Source organism: Bison bison, unplaced genomic scaffold, assembly GCF_000754665.1.
Source record: "Bison bison bison isolate TAMUID 2011002044 unplaced genomic scaffold, Bison_UMD1.0 scf7180017864080, whole genome shotgun sequence".
NCBI lineage: Eukaryota > Metazoa > Chordata > Mammalia > Artiodactyla > Bovidae > Bison > Bison bison.
In genome coordinates this window covers 937,948-938,437 of record NW_011494652.1, presented here as the reverse complement: position 1 = coordinate 938,437, position 490 = coordinate 937,948, and positions in this window count along the sequence as shown.

Here is a 490-nt window from a genome sequence, read left to right as displayed (position 1 = left end):
GCCCCTCCTGGCCTGGGCAGGCCTCTGAACTCGCCCTGATGCTCTGGACACCTCAGCCTCCTCCAACCCTTCTCAGCCCTGGAGCCTGTCCGTGGATTCCCACCAGGCGCTGGCCCTGGAGACCCCTGTGAGCCCTGCCTCCTTGGGCCACCGGGAAGGTGCAGCCTGGCTACGTTCCGAGGTCAAGGCGCCATGGTGCGCCTGCGTGCGGCCCCCGCCCACCCCTAGGTGTCACTGCTGGCCCGGTCACCGGCCCGTCTGGCCACGCCAACAGCTCGGGGAGGCAGCCGGACGTGGCTTCCCACGACAAGCCGACAACCCTGGCCCAGTGGGGATCCACGCTTGTGGGGCCTGTGGACCTCGCACAGGCCACAAACAGCCTCTGTGGTCTCCTTCCCCGGGGGCTCCCCAGGGCTCCTCTTGCAGTCGAGCATGCCTACTCGGCTGCGGCCTGCCCAGGTCTTCGTTCTGCATCTGGGGCCTGAGGGGA